The 7,500-nt window shown below is 31.4% G+C and overlaps 1 protein-coding gene across 3 annotated transcripts in view; it reads left to right on the forward strand.

Annotated features, from left to right (window-relative positions):
- Positions 1 to 1,964, forward strand: part of LOC106882271 (replication termination factor 2) — an 82,006-nt gene extending 80,042 nt beyond the window's left edge. For 2 of the 3 annotated variants that reach the window (XR_016237726.1, XM_089338772.1), the window contains one exon: positions 223 to 1,964. The gene's annotated coding sequence lies outside the window, so the exon portion shown is untranslated. The remainder of the gene's footprint in view (positions 1 to 222) is intronic. The other variant, XR_016237727.1, reaches the window with a different exon arrangement.
- The last annotated feature ends 5,536 nt before the right edge of the window (positions 1,965 to 7,500 follow it).

A 7,500-nucleotide genomic window follows, 5' to 3' on the forward strand; every position in this document is an offset into this window, starting at 1 on the left:
TGAGAACAATTTACAAACAGCATACCCATACTAGGGTATGGTACCTCTTTACTTTAATGTAGTAGCGATGGGTGCCAGGCATGCTTTTGACTAAATTTTTGTAGTAATTTGAAGGTTTTCTCTTTTGTGTCAAAGTCTGCAATATATTGTTTCAAATCCAAAACTGATGACACATTATAAACTGCAATTTCTGTGATTACATACTTTTTTTTTATTTTACAGGATTCAGATTGAAGAGATGATCCAAGCTTCCACCCGTCCTCAAGTGATTAATGTTATCATTAGGCTTAAATTAATCTTTCGTACATTTTGCTAAATGCTTGGAGGAAGGGGTAGAACCCATAGCCTTTGTAGGCCCTTTGAAATTGGTGAAATAGATGCTGGGAGCAAGGAGGAAATTCTGGGAAGGAAAACTAGATTTTAGGGGCTAGTATAGAAGGGACACAATGAGGAGAGGTGAGTGGTTGACAGATGTCTGAGGTTAACACAGACCCAGCCAAATGTGAGAAGCAGAGGCCATAATAGTATAATTGTTGAAAAGTAGAGGGAGGAGACAGCAAACTATGAACCAGAGGTGGGAGGAAGATGTTCGGATGACTGATACCACTCAGTCAGATGGCCATTTTGTGGATGTAGGCTATAATCTGTGTGTGCAGTAATAGCATTTCAGATGTAGGAGCAATGTGGACCTTTACTGGGTTTTGTAGGTAGTCTTGTTGGGGGTGGAGTGGCGGTGAAGTATCTTCTGGTTCTGAAGAGAAGAGCCATTTGATAGGGTGCAGTCCATGCTGTATCTAAGGATGTGCTTTCACTAGGAGAGTTCCTTGGGGATAGTGCAGTCCAACATTTGAAGTAGGTTCTGGTACCACATTGCCTGCGTTTGAAACCATTTAGCATTCAAACTGGTCACATTGAGCATCTCGCATCTACTCTATAATGCTGTGTCCTCTCTCTCTGACTGCTACTAGAGTGTCCTCTTCTCCTTGACCATACACCTGTAACAATGTATTCACTATAACACACCTGAAAAAGACATATACACACCTGTAATGATGCAGTCATCACATCTGGAATAATGCACTCCCCACCATACACAACTGAAGTGATATACTCACCACATACTGGAACTGGCTGAGCCATTTGAGTGGGAATTTGTTTAGGCTTTCAATATTCTGAGGTCAAATCCTGCTTCGGTAGAGGCTTGATTTCAAAATCCTGCCCAGTCCACCATTGTATGAGGTTATATTGCATTGGAAGGTTGGGGGTGAGATGCATAAAGCTAAAAACAAAACAAAACAAAAAACAAAGACTACTTGAAGGAGTCTATATCTCTAATGAATAGAGATAAGTGCTCAATTAGAGAAATTAATTAACTGTGATTTCACTCTTCTTTGAATAAATAAATCAACTTCTTGTGAAGCAATCAGTTGAAAAAGATTCTCTTTTCAAGTAAAATAATTCTTCAGGTATGGCAATTCAGATTGAATGTTTAATCGTTTGGTTTTAGCAGACATTGTTGTGGTTATACTGGAGAACATAGATTGCAGTGAGATTATTTCAAAGAAACATCCACAAAATCAAAATGAAGAAACAACAAAAAACCGACACAGTTAACATCTTTAATATTTTATTTTAAAGAAAATTAGAATGAATATAAACAAAGTCATTTTCAGGTACTAATATACAGAGCACCCTTATGTAATTAGGGCATTTGTTTGATTTCCTCAGACCTTTTACAGTTTTTACCTTTTTCGAAATGAGAAATTAGAGGTGGGGAAGTAGAGTTTTAGCAGGAAACTGCAATAGGTATAGTGTAGTCTTAACAAGAAACCACTACAAGCAGTTGGGGGAAAATCATGCCTGTCTTCCACAGATAAAAAGAAAAAAGAGAGTGAGCAAAAGATCTAGAAGAAAATCTTCAGATAAAGTTCCATGTCCTATGCAGACATGTGGTCCATAGTTGTTGAGGGGGGGGGGGGGGGCTATTGTGTGTGTGCCATCATTTGTTGGTAGAGTCCACAACATGGCTGTGTTGACACTGTATGTTGTGGACTGTGGTTTAGTAGCACAGCCATAGTTATTGGAGTTTTTGAAATTATAACAGTGAATAATCCACTTATGATTATAGGACTTAAAATGTTATGTGCATGTGTTTATGTATAAGAGTATATATGTATATATATATATATATATATACACACACATGCATACACACATTCATATGTATATGTGTATAAATGTATGTGTGTGTGTGTGTGTATATATATATATATATATATATATATATATATATATATACAAACACACACACACACATGTGCATAAATGTGCACACACCCATTCGAGTACGCGCATTGTTGTCGACTTATATATATAAAAATGTCAGCCATAAACAACAGTTATATGTTGACAAATGCCTTAGATGCCTCGGATGCTAGTCTATCTGCGAGACAGCTGCTTTGTTAGGAGTTTGCATAGAAAAGGTTTACTTTGAGACGTCTGATGAAATATTTAATAGAAGCAGAAGCAAAACAGTTATAATAATGCTAGATATATAAATAATCATATACATACACTTAAACAGATGCACATATATGAATGTTTATATATAGTGATACATGTATATATAGGCATGTGCCTATATGTCTATGAGAACAATAGGAAACAGGAGAACAATAGGAGACAGGAAACCAAAGTGAGAGACACACATTAAAAACAAAAAACATTAATATGTATCGCTTAATTTGTTTCTGTGTCCCTTTGTTTACACCCTTTATGCTCTAATTTTGATATTTTTATTTGAATTTACTGAACACTCTTGTAAACTGGTCCGCAAACAAACACATGTCATGTATTTTGATGTGTGTGTGTGTGAGTATAAATATATATACATATATATACATACATACATATATATATATATAATACGTGTGCACGTGTGTGTGTGTGTCAGTAAAGTGAATAGTTTAACAACAGACATAACTTGGTCTAACAATGAAGTTTGGCAAGCCTTGACTTCACTCCGTTGGAATGTAAGAATTATTGAGAAAGATTTGAAGAGTGTGTATAATTAGAAATAACGACAGTCAGAAAAGTTAATAAATTTTAATTATTTATCATTTGAATGTTTCCATCTAAGATAAATCTAGATAAGAGTGAAATGTGAAAACTGGAAGGGAAAACAGAATTGTTTCATAACTTATTGAAAATATTTCCATCCTCTCAGGCTCAGATACCCAAATACAAGCATTTCTTTCTCTCACGCATCATACAATATTTTTATAAATATTATCATTTCCACTTTATTCTGGAACAAAGAGATAAAAAAGAAAACTCTTGTTTCCAAACCCCAAACTATGATTTAAAGTCAAATAAATGAGAGCTAACACAGGCTTGCTTGGTTATTTAACAATCAAACATGTTTTAATGTTTTGGACACTAAAACCTTATTGTTAGAAAAAAAAAATCTGAAAAACTGAAATTTTTGTTAAATTAGTTCCTTGTTAGTGTTTAAAATTTCTGCCCATTACAAGACATCAACGCAAACAAAAATCTGCTGATAAAATTTTTGCAATAATAACAATCAAAGTGTTCTCAAACAACTTTTTTGAAAGTAAAACATTTACTTTTTTAACATTTTAACATATAATTTAATTATTTAAAATCTGCAAACACATTAAACATATGCACAGAGAAAGTAACAATTAATTATAATTACAATGCATTACATACAAAATTAAAATGTATTTGTTTAATATCTACAATATAGAATATCTGTAATTATATATTAAAAAAAAAGAATTCAGTAAATTTATTTTTATTATTTTGGCTGTATTTGTTTTTATTGTTGTATTAAGAAGACAACAGAGTTCGTTTGAAATGTGAAGAAAGGAAAGTTGAGAAAAAAATCTTTCTAAATCAATTTGTCCACAATGCAGTGTTTTGGGAATTGAAAAGCCAAAGTAGATTCTGTGTGAGTACTTAAATATGAAAGAGTAATAATCTCTCTAAGTATAATGAATAATAACTTAAAATGGTAGTAATTAATTAAGAAAGTAAATGGTATTTCTTTTGGAAAGGTTTCTTATAAAATGGAACAAAATCTGAAATCACATTTTTATGTTAATCAAAATAATGTTATCACAGAAGTTTGGGTTTCAAATTTCAGATTAAATTTTACTTTGAAATGTTAATCAGATTTCAAACAAACAAGTTGAAAGTTATCCGCTGCTATAGATAACGATGGAGTTGATTCGAGTCTGATTTGCACAGGAAAGTAAAGTTTTAATCTTTGTTCTTTCGAAAACTCCTTTCTTTCTGACTGAGATGCATGAAGTGTGAACTGGTTCTCTATCAATATTCTGAAGATATTGAAAAATAATATGTGACTTGTTGCATTATATTTTATCTTCAGATCTAATCAATCAAGCTAATCATATTTCTCATCATTAAAATGTTTAAACATAACAAATCTGAAAACAATTTATCATTATCTATTACCATTTCAAATTATTATTAATTATAATTGAGTCTAGTTATACACTTGTAGCAATGACTTGAGAGTTTGAACAAGGAGACATTTTTTTCTAAATAATCTTTTTTGTCATTAACTAACAGAAAGGAAATGTATGTGTTGAGAGTGGGTGGGTAATAAATTGTAATTGCCAGGTGGAAAGGGAAACTAATCTTTTACTCTGAGGCTCTTTGTCAAGACAGCTCAACTACAAAGTTGATAGTATTTCTCTTAAGACAAGCCAATAATTTTTCCAGTTGTAAGCTTGTCGATCTCATATATATCTCACCAACATATAGAATATTAGATTGATTCTCATATCTGATTCACCAATATACAAGAATGGTATGTTGATCTCATATATATCTCAGCAACATACAGAATAGAATGCTGATTTCATCTCTGCATTACCAACATATAGAATGGTATGTTGACCTTAATCTATGATTTGCCAACAAGTAAAATGGTTCGTAGAACTCCTGTTATTTATATTGGACCTTTCTATTCAAGCTTGGGTGAAACTTGTAACAAAGTGATCGATTTTCTATAATTATTACATACCCAAGTACAACATCCTATATATTAAGAATCTAGATACAAGAAGCACACTTACAAATGTGCAAGTCCTTAATTCTAAAAGAAGACAGTTTGCGTGGTACATGTAAACATGTCTGGCAGTGAAATGGGCTTCTTTCAATATATACACTCACTAAACACACACACACACACACACACACACCAAAGGAGGTAGAAAATACTAAACAAAAATAAAACTAAACCTCTGGTCCAGTTTAACAGGAGTACAAGTTTAGGCAAGACATAACTAGGTGGGGGTGGGGGTGAAAGGAAAATCCCAGGAGATGTAAATAAATGAGATTTGAGGTTAAGATTGTTATTTTCTTTCGTAATAAACAGAATAATATTCTTCAGTTTGTTTTAGTCATCACAACCAAAACCGTGCTGCGAGAATTTAGAACTAAAGCAAATGACTATTTTAATTACAGTTATTAATTAATTACAGTTATTAATTAATTACAGTTATTAATTACCTCAGTTAAAATGTGTTCATAGAAAACTATCCAACATTGTCCATGATTATGACAATGAAGCATTAAAACCTCATCTATTGAAGAATTAAATAATCAAAACGCAACAAACCTAATTTTCTCAGCTAATTAACTTTTCAATTGATTGTTCTAGATTTTAATGAAGTTAAAGCACCTTCATTCATGAAAGACAAAGAAAAAAATGAATCTTTTGTGGCTAATTAATACCTACTGCCTTGTTCCATATATTTATTAAATACATCCATTTACATGTGACTATATAGATGTGTGTATATGAGAGTGGAATTATATAAAAACAAAGTTATATGTTACCCTGTAAGAGCTTTTGTTCATTAACTAATTGGAAATTAAAATAAAGTTACGGAGAAAGTTGTGAAAATTAAAGGAATTTAAAAATGAAATACACATTCAAATTTAATATATTTTTTACTTACATTTATTTTACTTCTATTAAGTGTATCAGTTATTTATTTCAATAAACACCCAATAAAATCTTAAATCATTCCAATCAATGAGGTCCTTCTAAGGATTATTGCTGTTGTAGAACAAACAAGAACTTTCATAAACATTAAATCTATTTACGTCATATTTTAATAATTCCTTATCTCCTCCTTTGTTAAATTAATGCTAGATTTTAAAGCTGACTGACTTCATATAATCCTTTTATAGTGAAGATAAATCTAGTAGCTAAATAATCTCTGTATTAGGTTAGGGTTTTCGACTGACCTAACTTAAAATATTAAATCTACTGTATATTAATTTGTCCTTATGTTGCTAATTCTGGAAGGAAGAAAGACAAATGAAGTTTTGAAAAACATCATAAACTGTTTTTTCTATTCATTTAACTGTCACCTCTTTTTTTTTTATAGAAACAATAAACAAAGAAACTCGCCAACTGTAGAAAATTATCAAGAATTTTGAGAAATCAAGGGTGGGACACAAGAACAATATGATTCTTATAAACTTTCTATCTGCAAGTCTTACTTTTATGGGATTTAAAAGGGTTAAATCTAGATACTTAGAATCTGCTGTTGCTCCTATTATTATTATTATTATTCAATATTATTCAAGTGACATTTATTGAGGTTTCTACAAGTGTCTCACACACACACATATATATGTATATATTATATATATATAGGCATCAACCCCAGTTGTATATATATATTCACTTAGGCATGGCAATACTAATGATCTAAAGTTAAAATTCAGTATATATATGCTTCAGAGAAAAGTGTTAGCTGAGTAAAGAGCATTATAAGAGATTAAATAAATAACAAAGGAACAAAAAATTATGTTACATAATAATAACAATTTTCTATTGTTATTTCTGATAGAAACCTAAAATTAAATGGCCATAATTGGACCTCTTTTTATTGACTTTACCCTAGAAGTTGAGTGGGTGCCACTTTTATGCCTGATCAATTTGATTACTTATTTCACTATAACTTATTTTTTCATGAAATTTAAGGGGAGGGGACGTCAAGACAATCCCAAACAGGACTGAAATGCAGAAGAGCAAGATCCCAGACCCTACATTTTAGCAGAGCTTTTCTCCTTACTAGACAGAAACTTCAAGTGTGCTATGTTTTATGGAAGTGTGTCATGTGAAATAGTAAATGTGAAAAACAGAACAGGAAATCACCATACAAACATTATATAAAACAAGAAATTTGCAGAAATATATTGTGAAGAGAATCAGGGAAAATACTTTCCACAATTTCTATGTAAGGAGAATACAAGAAGAAATGAGAAAGGTCTTAGGAGAAAACTATTAACTTCCCTTAATTTTTATGTTTACTGGTAAAATTGAAAATAAGTAATTAAAATACATTGAGGAGATAATCTAGACACAAATATTATCAATGTTTTTGTCAAAAAAATTTCTTTTTCTCAAGAATAATCTTATTTCGTGATCAG

The sequence above is a fragment of the Octopus bimaculoides genome, chromosome 21 (assembly GCF_046866305.1).
Source record: "Octopus bimaculoides isolate indiv1 chromosome 21, ASM4686630v1, whole genome shotgun sequence".
Lineage (NCBI taxonomy): Eukaryota > Metazoa > Mollusca > Cephalopoda > Octopoda > Octopodidae > Octopus > Octopus bimaculoides.